Source organism: Canis lupus, chromosome 34 (genome assembly GCF_048164855.1).
Source record: "Canis lupus baileyi chromosome 34, mCanLup2.hap1, whole genome shotgun sequence".
Classification (NCBI taxonomy): Eukaryota; Metazoa; Chordata; class Mammalia; order Carnivora; family Canidae; genus Canis; species Canis lupus.
Genome location: NC_132871.1, coordinates 30,621,159 through 30,636,018, shown reverse-complemented (window position 1 = coordinate 30,636,018; position 14,860 = coordinate 30,621,159). Strand labels below are relative to the sequence as shown.

General features: G+C 35.5%; 1 long non-coding RNA gene across 1 annotated transcript; it reads right to left on the bottom strand.

The window, feature by feature from the left end:
• Positions 1 to 2,296: 2,296 nt before the first annotated feature.
• LOC140624113 (uncharacterized) lies at positions 2,297 to 14,641 on the bottom strand. The gene is made up of 4 exons (XR_012023636.1): positions 14,450 to 14,641; positions 14,265 to 14,340; positions 6,901 to 6,997; positions 2,297 to 3,711 (listed from the first exon to the last, which is right to left on the bottom strand). It is a non-coding gene; the product is annotated as an uncharacterized lncRNA (long non-coding RNA).
• Between the last annotated feature and the right edge of the window lie 219 nt (positions 14,642 to 14,860).

The window sequence follows — 14,860 nt, the reverse complement described above, 5'->3', positions numbered from 1 at the left end:
AGTGACATCCACTTTGATTCTGTCTGTCGCAAAAGTTTTTGTGTCTCTTGGGACTTAGGATCAAAATTATCTTAGTAATGGGAAGATTCAAGAGTAAGGCTTGTGAGTTGCTTTTATCTAAAAATTTCTGAAGCGGAACCATGCAAAGATATTTCAAACCACAAGAATGGAAAGAACAGTGGAGCCAGTGCTATAGCATCCAAAGACATTATTTATAGTAAAAAGATCATGGGAATGGTAGCCCCTAGAGTTATGTGACAAAGCAGCCTTGTGTCTGAGCAGGAGTGCACAGAGGACCCAAATTTCCATTGGCTCCTAGTAAGTACCCAGTGCACTGACAGGGAACCCACAGGCTTGCCAGGAAAAGGGTCACTAGGATAGGTGACCATGTTACAAGACACAGAGGGCTGTACCATGCGCTGTGGAGTTAGGAAGACAATGTAGCTCATCTCAGAAGAAATTCCAGGCCAGGGAGCTGATTTCAAGTTACCATTAGGGAGAGCTAGCAGAATAGGTTGGGGTAAGAGGGGGAGGGGCATGCACTGAAGACACCTGTGCAGAATTGTTCACAAGATGAGTTACATGGGGAGTAAATGGCCAGCATGTGAGCAAGCTAGAACAACATCAAGAAGCAAAAATAAACACGAGCTATGATCAGGAAAGAAGGAAGTGAAAGAACGTAGTAAGAATAGTTAGGTCTACTCTGTCCATAATAAATATTTCCTTATTATGACACTCAAAAGAATTGTGGCTCACTGGCTTGTTCTCATCACACGCTCTCCAGGGAATCCATCTGGTTGTGCTATGCCCACCCCATTTGGCCACAAAGCTCTGAGCCTACAGTTGGCCCTCCTATGCTAGGGACTAGCCTTTGTGAAAATGACACAGGCAAATTCTGGGGAAACTTATACTAACTAGTGAAGCCAATAAACTGCTTATTTCATTTATAAATCTAAATCAGTAGCCACAGATCATAAAATATTTGAGGAAAAACTAACAGTTTGAAATAGAATATAAAAAGGAGTTAAGCAACCACAATAAAAATGAAGATAACACAAAAGTTTAAAGATAATTATCAAAATAATAAATTCAGAGAAATTCAAAAAAATTGCATTCATAAACACAAGAACTGACTGTCATGAAAAGCAGGTAGTCAGAGAACAAGAAAGAACACAAACACATTAAACATGTAATTGCTGAAATGAAACACAACACAATATGAGTTGATGGAATGGACAGAACTGAGACTATCAGTGATCTGGAGGAAATTTCCCAGGGTATAGAATAAGAAAAAAGTATGGGAAGATGATTAAGAACAGAAATTGAAAAAACAATTAATAAAAAAATTATTTCTTGAGCTGAACACACACAGACACATGCTGTTGGATGTGAGGCCTGTACAACATGCCAAGCATGTGTAAAGAAAACCAATCCAAACCTGGATGTGTCGTGGCCAGAGTTGTGAACTTCAAGGAGAAAGGAAAAAAATTCCTAAAAGTTTCTAGGGAGAAATATTAGATTATTTATAAAAATGAGAAACAAACTGGTTTTAGTTGGGTTTTACTTGGGATACTTGAAAAAAAACGTGGGTCAAACTCTTCAAAGTTCTGAATGGAAATGCTTTTGAATCTAGAATTCTATACTCAGTATCAAAAAGTAAGAGTGGTTAAAATATAAAGTGAGGCAACTTAAGAATTTTAAGAGTTTATTTGAGTGAAAATCGATTTGAATCAGGCAGCAGCCAATCTAGCAGAAAGGAGCTTTCAAAAGCTGTACAAAATGAAAGCCTTTTATAGGCAGAAAGGAGTAGGAAAAGGGAGTTAAATGAGGCCATGGTTTTTTTTATCAAAGGGTCACTTTCCTTTAGGGGATGGCAGGGGTCCGTCAGGCACATCACCCAACTGGTGCTGGTCACGCACTTCCTGGTTGACTGGTTTCAGATTCCATTTCTGGGAGAGTCAAACTATAATCAAATTGTTCTGGTTTTTGTGATACAGAACTTATCATGAGTCTTTATATTGGGTCTGTTGTCTTCTTTTTAACTGAGTACAATGGAATTTTTCAGACATGCAGTGAGTTTTGGAAAAATTTGTTTTATAGGCCAAAATCAATGGATCAATCAAACAGAGACAAAGGGAAAGAAGAAGATAGAAGGAAAAAAGCAGCAATGATAAAACTTGTAAAACTTATAAAGTTCAATAGCTAGATTAAATAGTATTTGGTGTGATAGTAATTCTCTTGTTAAAGGATTTCTTAAAATATAAAGACATATAAAAATATTAATACCAATTAAAATTCTGGGTGGTTTGAATAAAACATGGGTGGGGAACAGAGAGTAAACACAGTAAAGATCATGTATTGATTATGTAGTCTTAGCACTAGAGATATTTTAGATTTTAGAATTTGATTGAAAAACAGTTATACATTTTTTTTTTAATGAGAGGGTAATACATTCAAAGAGTAACACAGCAAATTCATTCACTCACTTAATAAATAATCATTGAATATCTGTTCCATATCAGACCCTGGGCTCAGTACAGTCGATACAATAGGAAGATGTGACATGGCCCATAGGAGCCTCAGATACGTTTTGTTGAATTAGGGATCTGACACAGGAAGCTCAGGGCAATACAAGAGCACTTAGGCATGGTACCTGACCCAGACCTGGTAAGGTGTCAGAGGAACAACTCATTCCTTTGGGAAAAGATGGCTAAGATGAGACCAGAGAAAATTACTCGTGGAAAGAAAGAAATGTATGCATGAGGGAGTGACACTGAGAGAGCTCATGGTGCTTTTAAAGAACTGAAACACTTTCAGGCTGGCTAGAGTAAAGAGTCGGCTGGATGAAGATGCATGAGACAGAGCAGGAGAGGCAGGCAGGGGCTGGATCATGCCAGTCTTTCTAAGCTATGTTGGAGCAGTAGTAATAGCCACTGGAATATTCTTCCGCAGAAAAAGTAGCATGATAGGTTTGCATATTAGAAAGTTAACTTCTGGTTAAACGTGGTGGAAATACATGCTTTTACCTCCCCAAAACCAATAAAATTTTGGTGTAAGAGTGTATTTTAATGTAACTAGGTTTGTAATTTTGGGTGCAAGTCTCAGCTCTGTCATTTACAAGTTGTGTGACCTTGAATATATTACTTAACCTTTTGAGCTTTTGTTTTTGTCTTGTAAAGGAAAATACTGATGTGTTCCCTGAAGGGCTTTTGCAGAGTCAAGAGCTACAAATGAGAATTTAATGTGAAAACATTAAGCACAGTGCCGGCTATATGTGGGATCTTTTGTTCCAAGTAGCAGAAGTCCATCTTAAACTGGGTGTGAAGTCAAAGGGAGGCAATTGTGAGAACACTTTGGCACATCCCAGAAACCATGGGGGAGAATGAAGTTTGGCCTCATGAACATCTAGAATCAGGGATTTGAAAACTAAAGATCCTGCACCTCTCATCTACACATTGGCTTTCTTCCCATTCCCTAGGGTCTGAGAGTGTGTGCCCACCAAAAACTTGGGGTTAATGTTTATTTTGATCAAAGTATTAATTTGATTAATTAAAGTTGTAATTTCTTAGTTTCATTTCCAAAGTTCTAGGAAGGGATTCTTCTTTGCTCATCGTAGTACTGGAGTTTTTTTCCATACCCAGTCAACTGTGGCAGTAGATGAGTTCATGCACTAATATGGGCATGGGAATATTTCCAAGGAGAGGAGTAATTCTGGAAAAGGAGACATAGTAGGACCTCAATAGAAATTACATGGCTCACACAAATGATAACTTACGAAAGGTTTCTATAAAAAGTGGCCAGCCACAAAAATATGGGTAAGTTATAGAAGTGTAAGAGATCATGCATAGACCTGGACTAGCTGCATCTGTAGACTGTTAAGGATGAGAGGAGGGAGGGTTTCCCAGAGCCCAGTATAAGAAAATTGGATGGCTCTGGATGCCTTCAGAGTAAAGATAACCTTCTGATCAGGGGCGTGGCCAGCCCATAGCAACCTCATGGGGAAGGAACCAGGAAATGTACACCTTCCATGCCTTCCCTCCCGTTGAGGGAAACAACAGGGAGCCCGAGGGCACAGGAATCTGTTGGGGCCACTCACACAGATTAGCCTCTTGGGGCAGACAGCACAGGGAAGAGTTGTCAGGCCTCCACTACACTGCCATATAGGATACGTTTATTAAACTTTAATTTCTGTCTTCTAAAGCAACATCTACATTCCATTCAGGATATATGTGGATGTATATATTTATACGTATATACATAAATGTATATTCTGCACGCACACATATATACTGACTGTTGCTTGGACATTGACTAATTTCATCCATCGACTATGATAGATGATAAACTGCATTTTTTAAAAGATGAATGGTATAAATTTCAGTTATAAAACTGCCAGGGTTGGCCTTTATCGAGTCTACTTCACATAGAAACTCATTCTTTCAGATCCCTAATATTCAAAATATCAAAGGTGAGACATTAGTTGGAAAATTTGGTGAGTGATTTTGCTCTTTAAAGACAAGTGCATTAAAGTAGATATTTATAAAAAGCAATTTTCTGAGCAATTTCATTGTACCTTGGCTAACACAGTTTGTATGTGAATAAATGCTTAATGTTTTATTCAGAATTTCGATATAGACCTTTCTGAGAATTCTAATCCCTCATAATTTAGTATCTAAACATTTCCATTGATTCAGATTGTTTAAAAATATAACTTCATCATATACTTGGGACAAATCTATACAGTCTGTGACTATTCTAAAAATAATGAGTTCACAAGGGAATATGAGGGGAAAAAGGCCAAAAAACTTTAAGGTGATTTCTCTGCTGGAATAAGCTATATGGGAAATCTAAAACAACCTTTCATTTTAAAAATGGTACAGTGCCCTTTTTAATTAGATTGGACAAAATGATGAACATCTAAGTTAGGAACACTAATAGTGTAGGACCTTTTTTTTTTTTTTTTTTTTTTTAGAGAGAGTGCATGCACTCGAGTGGGGAGGAGCAGAAGGAGAGAGAGAATCTTAAGCAAAGCATGGAGTCTGATATGAGCTCAGTCTCATGACCCTGAGATCATGACCTAAGCTGAGATCAAGAGTTGAACACTTAACTGACCAAGCCACCCAGGTGACCCTATTCTCATTCTTTGAATTAGTCTTTGTAGCTACTGAAAGGTTAGAATGTGACATTTCCCTTAGACTAGTTGATGTTTACAAATGAATATGTTTTTTAAATGTTTATGTCAACTAGGGAGCAGACCCTGGTAAACAGAAGGCAACATCTTTGGGAACAAGGAGAGAATTTTAAAAACATAGTCTATTATAATCGCTTTGCTGTCCTAGGTAGTAGAAATTCCAGACTTTTCTGGAAAGCATTGGCATTATATTACTTATGGTCTCGGTTTCTGAATATGTCAATTTGGCCTTTCTGTAATATTAGCTACTTACTAAAAACATTATTTTAGGGATGCCTTGGTGGCTCAGTGGTTGAGCGTCTGCCTTCAGCTCAGGGTGTGATCCTGGAGTTCTGGGATCTAGTCCCACTTAGAGCTCCCTGTGGGGAGCCTGCTTCTCCCTCTGCCTAGGTCTCTATTTTCTTTCTGTGTTTCTCATGAGTAAATAAAATATTTTTTAGAAAAAGTTTTTTTTTTAAGATTTAGAAGTTATTGGAAAGGCAACTGGCTTGTTACTATCTTCCAGATGTTAGAAAAGTCATAAATAGTCTTGCTCATTCAGAGGGACCATCCAAGGCTAGGGCTGGATATGTATGATTCCATCATCAAAGGATGCCAATTAGTTGAGCCACAATATCTCACTGACTTTGGGAAGCTCATTAGTTTACAACCTCTGATAAATAGGTTCTAAATCTGAACCAGGATTACCAAAGAGAGCAACAGGCTGATGAATGTTATGCAGCTTGTCTGACTCCTTGTATTGCAGGTAAAGCAATTTAATGAAAATGGTCATTAGCTCTGATTTTATACAAATGAAAACTTAGATTCTGATTACTTAGGAACTATTGTGTTAAACCTTTTTCCATTTAAGTCTATATGAAAATAGGGATATATGACCAGTTTTATAGTATAAATTAAATACAATGCATTTATCAAATTAAAACCATTGAGTTTTTGTATTTTTCAGAAACACACAATATGAGAATGCTTACAATATAGAATTGAATTACAAAATCAAAAAGCAAAATAATATTTAAGATCCTAGCTTTGTTAAAATAAAGTTTAAAATTTACGGTAAGTTAAATATTAAAAAATAGAAACTTTATATGATGAGAATAGGAAAAAGTTTCTTCTTTACATTCCTCTATATTGTCATTCATTTTACAATGAATTAACAGAAATTATTTTTATAATCATCAATGTTATTTTTAAAAAAAGAAAAAAAGCTGAAAGTTCTGAAATAGCATACACAACCTATTTAAAAATGTTTAACCATTCTAGGTAATTGTTTAAAGAACATATGCTATAGGGATGCCTGGGTAGCTCAGTCACTTAAGTGTCTGCCTTCAGCTCAGGTCATGATCCCAGGGTCCTGAGATTTGAGCCTGGCATCAGGCTCCCTGCTCAGTGGGGAGCCTGCTTCTCCTTCTCCCTCTGCCCCTCCCCACAACTCATGCTTTCTCTCTCTCTCTCTCTCTTTGGCTCTAATTCAAATAAATAACATCTTAAAAAGATAACATATGCTATAAATAAACAAGCCTACCACCAATTCTCCTGAAATTAGGGCTATATTAGAAAAAGTATATAAATGCTGCTTATAATTAAAAACAGCAGTACAAAAGCAGCCCCTTAGTCTTGTAACTTGTGATTCATAACCAATCATTTTCTTATTCAACATTAATAAATACTCCTACAATTACTATTGTATTAAGAATAGAAAAAAAATGTACTTGTGTACTCCTTGAAAAATGCAAAGTCCCAAGCTTTGTGACTGCCTCTATTTTTTGAGAGTGGTCCATAGTGTCTCATCAGTCTGTTCCAGATGCCCTGGAATAGAGCCAACATAAGAATATTAATAAAGAGTAAGTGCTGAACAAAATAATTTAGTTATCAGCTGTTGGTTTCTCCCATCTAGTTTAGATGAATCTTTATTACAAGAGCACAAAGGCATCATTTTATTAAAGCTGGCAAATACTGGTTACATAGTTTCCTGTAGAATAATTAGAATTTGCCTTGTTCATTTACATGGGTTTTTGTTTGGCCTGTTAAAGGCATTCAACTTTGTCTATTAGAATTGTGACAAATATTTTCCTATATTGCTGATTAACATTTAATTCTGTTTATTGTACTTTTTAAAAATACATAAAAGTTATTTCTTTTATAGGGTCATATCCATTGGCCTTTTTATTTTTGTTTTCTGCTGATTTTATTAGTTGATTCAACACATATTTATCACATACTATGCCAGGTTCTCCTGTGTGCTATAAGTGCAGCAGTAATCCAAAATGACAAGAACTGCTGTTCTCATTGAGCTTATATTCCTATGGAGGGAGACACACAATAAACAAGTAAAACAGATCCAAGTTTTACAGCGCCAGGAGCTTAAATAATTTGAGGGCTGTCTTTAAGAGAAAAAATAGAAAATAGGGTGCAGGATCTTGAAAATGAACTGTGCAGATGAAAGATTTCTGAATATATCACATGAGAATGAGTGCTGGGGTGGCAAATAAAAGTGGAAGTGTTAGGGCAGGGATGGACCTCATAACTTTTTATTAGGGGGTCAGAGAAGGCCTTACTGAGATCAAATTTAAACCAAGACCCAGAGAAAGGAAGGGAATGTGCCGAGGGGAACATCTGGGGCAGAGAACACCAGGAAAGGAAGAAAGAAAGTACAAATCTGTATAGGGAGAGCATGCCTGTTGTATTTGAGGACAGAAAAGGAGTTTAGTGTGACAGGAACAGACGGAGCCAAGGAGAAAGTGATAGAAAAAAGGTCACAGAGGTAACAGAAGAGAAGTTGCAGGAAAGGGAGAGCAGATGATATAGGACACTGTAAGTTCTGTAAATTTTCTTGCCTTTTGTTTCTGGGGGTGGAGAAGTCACTAGAGGTATAGTGACTTGACTTATGCTTCCATTCAGGTCACTGAGTTAAGAATAAACCATAAAAAGAAAGGATGCAAACAGGGAGATGGATGAGGATACTATAATGTCCAGTCAAGAGATCGTGATGGCTTTGACTAGTCTGGTAGGGGGATGAAGAAATGCGATTTGTTTCAGAATATGCCTTGAAGGTAGAACTGACTAGATTTTCTGGTGTATTAGACATAAGTCGTGAAAAAGATGGACTTCAAAGAAGGATTGTGGGTTTTGTCTTGAGTAAGCAAACTTGGAATTTTAAATCAATAAAATGAGAAACGTTCTCAGAATAAGCTTTTGGATATAAGATAAATGAAAACGTCCTTTTGGGGAATGCTGAATTTGATATGCCCATCGAAAGTGTTAGTGGAGATTGTCAAACATGCAGCTGGTATTTAGTAGAGAAGTCCAGACTGGATATGCACATTTGAACATCAGGAGTTTATAGTTGGAGTATAAACCATGATATATGTGAGTTCTATGGGCCACTGTATCAACTAACTTAAGAAGTGTACAGATACAGAAGAAACTGAGATCTGAGACTGGAGCTCTTGGAGTGGGCCAGTGTTTAGCTTATAGAAATGTGGAAGAATCATCAAGGAGAATGTGGCAGTAGATTAATGCCTGCCCCCATTTATGCTCACATCCTAAATTCCCAAAACCAGTGAATATAATACCTTACATGACAAAAGAGATTTTGCAGATTGAAATTAAGGCTGTTGGGATGGGGAGATCTTTCCTGGATTATCCTGATCAGTCTGAAGTGATCACAAAAATCTTTATGAAAGGGAAGTAGGAAGGTCACAATCAGAGAAGGAGATGTGATGACAGAAGCAGAGGTCAGAGGGATATGATTTTTGAAAGAGGCCAAGGGGGGATCCCTGGGTGGCGCAGCGGTTTGGCGCCTGCCTTTGGCCCAGGGCGTGATCCTGGAGACCCGGGATCGAATCCCATATCAGGCTCCCGATGCATGGAGCCTGCTTCTCCCTCTGCCTGTGTCTCTGCCTCTCTCTCTCTCTCTCTCTCTGACTATCATAAGTAAATAAATAAAAATTTAAAAAAAAAAAAAAAAAAAAAGAAAGAGGCCAAGGAATGCAAGCCAAGGAATGCAAACACCTCCAGAGGCTGGAAAAGGCAAGGAGGCCAGTTCTTCCCTGGAGCCCCCAGAAGGTTTTACTTCTTGATATTAGCAAGGGAGCCCATGTTGGGCTTTTGATCTCCAGAACTATAGGATAATAAATCTGTATTGCTTTAGACTACTAAGTTCGTAATAATTTTTATAGCAACCACTGGAAACAAGTACAGAAACTGAGAAAGGGCCAGTTAGTGAAATAAGTAAGGGGGTAAGAGAGTGTAATGTTCTGGTGACCAAATGAGGGAAGTGTTTCAAGAAGGAAAATTATCTCTAATGATGCTTGTAGGTCAGGTAAGCTAAAACTGAGAAATCACCATTGTATTTAGCAATATAGAGGTCATTGATGATCTTGAAAGTAGATTGGTAGAGACACTGTGGGGAAGCCAAATTGGAACTGGCTTCAATAAAGAATAGAAGGGAAGAATTGTTTTCTCTCCTTCTGAATGAGAATGTTACTGTCTCCGTGCCACTGGAAGAAAAGGAAGAAATATCAATATACACAACAACCATTTGGTTCTTAGGGATAAGAGGTATGCTGAGTGAAAAGACAATCTCAAAATCATATACACTGTATGATTCCACTTATACAATGTTCTTGATATGACAAAATGATAGAAATGGAGAACAGATTAATGGTTTCCAGAAATTGGGAGGGTAGGGGGAGAGAAAGAGATGGGTGAAGGTAGTAAGAGGAATTTTTATGCTGGAATTGTTCTCTATTTGACTGTGTTGTAGTTCCACCATCCATATATGGGATAGGACTTCTTACACCTGAACACACACACACACACACACACACACACACGCAGATGTAAAACTGGTGAAAACTGAATAAGGTGAGTTGACAGGATCACTGTCAATTTCCCGGTTGAGGTATTTTACTATAGCTATTCTGATATTACCATTGGGAAAAACGAGTGAAAGGTATATCTTATAACTTCACATCAATCTATGATGATCTCAAAATACGAGTTAAAAAAAGTTTAAAAAGTTTTTAAAAGCCTTAAAAGTTGAAAGAATGGTAGAAATAAATCCAAAGTGAATTGACTACATTTGCAAGTTAAACGGCAAGAATTCTTAGAGTAGATTAAGAAATAATCCATCTGCCTGTGTTTTATTTATAAGAGACCTACTTAAAACATAAGATGCAAAAACGAGAGTGTAAAAGAATGGAAAATTATATTTGAGGTAAATACTAAACAAAGAAAGCTGATGTCACTATAATAATATCAAACAAAAGAGACTTTAAAGTCAAAAGCATTCTTAAGGAAAGAAGAGGTTACAGCCAATTAATTAAGGGAGCAGTTGATCAGTATGTACTTAACAGTGTTGCCCCCAAATATATGGAGCAAAATTGGACTGATTTACAAAAAATAAAAATCAAATCTATAATTATCATGGTTTATTTAACATACTTCTTAGACGATTTTAAGATCTACTATATACAAACTATGTGTATATGTACAAATTATATATATATGTATATACATATATATAAATGACTATGTGTAATATTCATTTTATTTATACATTAATTATATATATAAGATCTATAAAAAAAGTTACAAGTTTGACATATATAGAAACCTGTACCCAAGAATTAAAGTATATTGTTTTCAAACATATAAGAAACTACTAACAAACGACAACATATTTAGGCATAAAATAAAGCATACAGATCACACACATGCCTACAATGCAATAAAATTAAAAATTAGGAGAATATAGGAGAAAAAGCCACCAAATATTTGGAAATAAAAAATTTATAAATAACCCCTGGATTTAAAGAACTCATGAAGGGTGCCTAGGTGGTTCAGTCGGTTAAGCAACCTTTTTTTTTTTTTTTTTTTGGAAGCAATTACTGGTCCTTTTATTCATGAAGGAGAGGATGAATAGAAATGAAAGTAGCAACAGCCCTTAAAAAATGGATTCTTAATAGCCACATCGGCAGAAAAATTAAGCCAAAAGGGTACAAAGTCACTCTGTCCCGAGGTTAAGAAAGCCAAATAGAAATTAGGATAAAGTTCTGGGGCATTTATGTACACTAAATACACAGATTGTCCAGTTTTCTTGGTGTAATGGAGGATAGAAGTCTCAGAAGAAGGAGGCCAAGGAATGGGGGATAGTAGAAAAGAAGAGTCCCATGAAGGGTCAAAGAATCCAAGGTTTTGGGGTTCTTGATTTCAGGTCAGGTAATGATTCCGGGTGGTAATATCTAGTCCCATGTCAGGCTCCATACTGGGTGTGGAGCCTGTTTGGGGTTCTCTCTTTCCCTCCCTCTCTGTCCTGCTGCCCCCCCAACCCTACTTGCACTCATGCAATTTCAAGTAGAAACGGTGATGGAAATTAGAAAATATTTAGACCTGAATGATAATGCAAACATTATAAATTAAATTGTGTAGGATTTAGTTGCAATCACTCTTAGAAAGCAAAGCCTTAAATGTACATATTAGAAAAAAAGAACATTAAAGTGGTCATAGTAGTTATCTCAAAAAAAAAAAAGAAAAGAAATACTGAAATCATAGCTTTCAACTTATACAGATAAAAAAGCAATAATGAAGTCATTTAAAGAAAGTAGAGGAAGGGAAAATGTAAGGATATGAACAAAAAAATTTTAAATAGAAAATAAAGAAGGAGTAGGGAGGGCAAACAATGTCTAAAGTTATTTTTTTAGAAAAACTAATAGACAAATCTCTGGCAGGTTATGCAATATGGAGAAGTTGTAATGAGAATTAGGCCACAATTATACAATAGCATTTTTGCCAATGATTTTGCAAATATAAAATACTTGGAAAAAGTTCCTTGGGAGAAACAACAGCAAAAACAATAACAACAACAACAAAAATCACCCAAATAATGTGACATGAATCCTTAATCTATTTACAGGATACTTTAACCACTCAAGGGTTAGATAATCTCTATTTTATTCATACTGTTCTAAAAAAGAAGAAATATGAAAACTCTTCCACAATTTTATGTTTTGGTAAAGCAAATATAGCATTTGCTTATAACGTTGATATAACCTGACAAGGACAGTTAAAATATCTATTGGTGTAATTTATCATAATAGGTTTAAAACATAATTCACAGTACTTGCAGGAAAATTGTTCAATAAACTCAGAGCCCATTCATGGCAAACTGTCAGCAAACAGGAATAGAAGAGATCCTATTTACTATGTTAAAAAGTTCATGACCAAATGTTATTACATGAGACAAGATACTTCGTAATAAAATACTAAAACATTGTCTTTAAAGTCAGGACTAAGACTTCCAGTTTTCTGATCAACATTATACTGGAGTCTCCTTTAAATCAATAAAGCATGAAAAATAAATTTAAAAGCACTAAAAAGAAACAAAACTGCCATCATTTGTAAATATTATGATTACGCATATGAAAGTTAAAGAGCAGCTATCGAGAATGATCAATATTCTAAAACAAAGAAAGTAAGGTATTAAAACAGCAAACAATTTAAAAATATAATTTGAAAATATAGTCATCACCATAATTTAAAACAAGGATGTGTGAAGCACAGTGACCACTTAAACATTTTGTTTCCATAGGATCACTGAGAAATACACATGAAAATCAAACTATTAGGTTTCAGTGAGTGTGGAAAATGCATTTGGAGATTATATATATATATTATATATATAATGCAGGAAATTGATAATGGTATAATTCTCATAGAAATTCACATTAAAATCCTGACTTATGACATCTTCTCCATTCTGTGTCACACCAAAAAACAAACATATCTGAGATCCTATACTAAGTCTATGGGAAAATGATTCAGAACACATATGTCATTTACATGTAAGTTTTCAGTAATGCTATTTATATATATGTGGCATAGGTACACCTTACAGTAAAGATAATTTAATAAGAATGACAAATAGTGTCCTAATCCATGGTATAAAAATTTATATTATTTAAAATGTTATAAAGTATGATGGTCAGTTATAATCAATACTTTCCCCATTACATTCTACTGGAGTTAAGTCGTTTGAGTCTGGCTTTTTTCTCTTCTGAGTCATTCTGCTTTACTATCTCATCTTCCTTCAGCAGTCATTATTCTAATTGGTCACGGTGTTGCAGGGAAAAGACCTCTTAGCTCATCTTGGTGGCCTAGATTTCCTTAGATTACACCAATTTTGTTTATTAGGCCACATAAGGTCCATTTCTAAATTAGATGAGTTTATGTTGCAGTATTAATAGTGAGAGTGAATATAAAATATGAATGATGACGACCATTGCATTATTCCATTAAGGTGGAAAGCTCTATAAACATAGTTCATTTTATTCCCATCCAGTCTGTCTTTGTTTCCATTAATCAGAACTGGAGATTTTGAGTTTTTAGATCATTGGTTTTCTTTAGGTTAACACTTGCTCAATTTCACAGCCTCCATGTCTTGAAAGCATGCAAAACTGAGCTGTTGAAAGTAAAAGACTACAGGGAACAGATTTTCTATCAAGCAGAGAGCACTGATTTTCATATATTTTTATTTTGTTAACAGTATAGGTTCAGATTTTGTGCTAACTTAAAGTGGGATACTTCACCAATGGCTCTCCTGGGTCCTGAAGTTTTGTGTGTAGGAAATCTAATGGTGCAAATTAAAGCTAACATTGTTAAGTCTTGATTCTTTACTGTGCTAAAAGAACTTCTAGTAAAAGAAACTGAAGGGGTAATCATTTTATTTATACCATGTTCATGCAGTTTAACCTGTACAAAAATCTTCAAAGTTATGTTTGTTACTAGAATTCTTTCTGTAAACCCAAATATAGAGTCTGTTTGTCTCCATCTTGGATGTTTTACCTGTTTTGTGAACATGCATATCTTGAACTAAGCCTGTGTTATGAGATTGAAACAAAATTCTGTGTAGGCTTGAACAATTCACAGCAATTAGTCCTTCTATTTTCTGAGTCACTGGATTCAAAATGTTTAAATACAGTATCCTGCATTTGAAGCTATTTTTGTGTTTAAAATAGCAAACTCTCTGAAGAAATAAGTTAAAATAAATTTTGTTGGAAATTCATGTACTTACATGTGTTTTTGCCTTTCCTTTTGATCATCAATAATAGGAGTATTCTGTGGAGTTTCAAGGTGTGTCAAGAAGCAAACTATTAGGATTGATGAAAATCAAAATTTATTTTTCTAGAATATCAAGGAAAAGTTTAAGATTCTAATTCATTTGAATGTATTTATTTTTAAAGATTTTTGAGTACCTACCCTATGAATGGTTAATTAGGTCTCAAGATGAGATGAAACAGCAAAATGACTCTTCTGTTACTATCATTGAAATCACAATATAATGGAGATAACAAGGAATATGCCCAGGAAGAATTAAAGAAGAATAGGGCAGTGTAGACTAAATAACTATGAGAGTAATACAGAAAACCTCCATTAGGGATATTAAAGACAGAAGAGGTCACAATGGGTTGGAATGTTGAGGAAATCTATAGGATTTTGAGCTATAGAAGTTTATGGTAAAAAAAAAAAAAGTTTTATGTTGAAACTTCAAGAGAAAGTACATTGAATAGGTTAGGAGAAGTGTGACTAGAGGAAAAAAGGAAACAATAAAAAGTTTGCTAAGAAGACAAAGTCAAGAAAAGTAAAGCAGAAAGGAAATTAACATTAAAG